Source organism: Symphodus melops, assembly GCF_947650265.1.
Source record: "Symphodus melops genome assembly, chromosome: 13".
Lineage (NCBI taxonomy): Eukaryota > Metazoa > Chordata > Actinopteri > Labriformes > Labridae > Symphodus > Symphodus melops.
The window spans coordinates 25,584,838-25,585,298 of record NC_136703.1 but is presented as its reverse complement, the minus strand read 5'-3'; positions in this window follow the sequence as shown (position 1 = coordinate 25,585,298).

Below are 461 nucleotides of genomic sequence, written 5' to 3'. Positions count from 1 at the left end.
ATGCGTCGGTCCTGTAGCTGTGGTGCGCATCCGAGGTGAGCTGGGTGGTTTCTGTGGCTGAGGACGGCTGCATCACGATGGGCTCACCGCCATCTGGACACACACACACACACACACACACACACACACACAGGTTACTGTTAGAGGTCGATGTGGGTTCAGCGTGCTCTCATGATGATGGTTGACAGAGCGACACGTCAACAAAGACGCCGCACGCTTCCTCACCTCTCTCGTCAGCGGTCATCTGGGCCTCCAGGTCCTCCCGGGACACGTAGAACTCGGGCTCCTGGTCCATGGGCGGCCGAGGTTTACATTTCCCGCAGCAGCAGTTACAGCAGCAGCACAGACAGCAGCAGAAATAACATCCTGTGGACAGGCAGCAGAAGACGAACAACGCCTGCGGACAAAGACAGAACGTCATCAGCAACCGACCAATCAATGAGAGGCATGCCGAGGTCCGT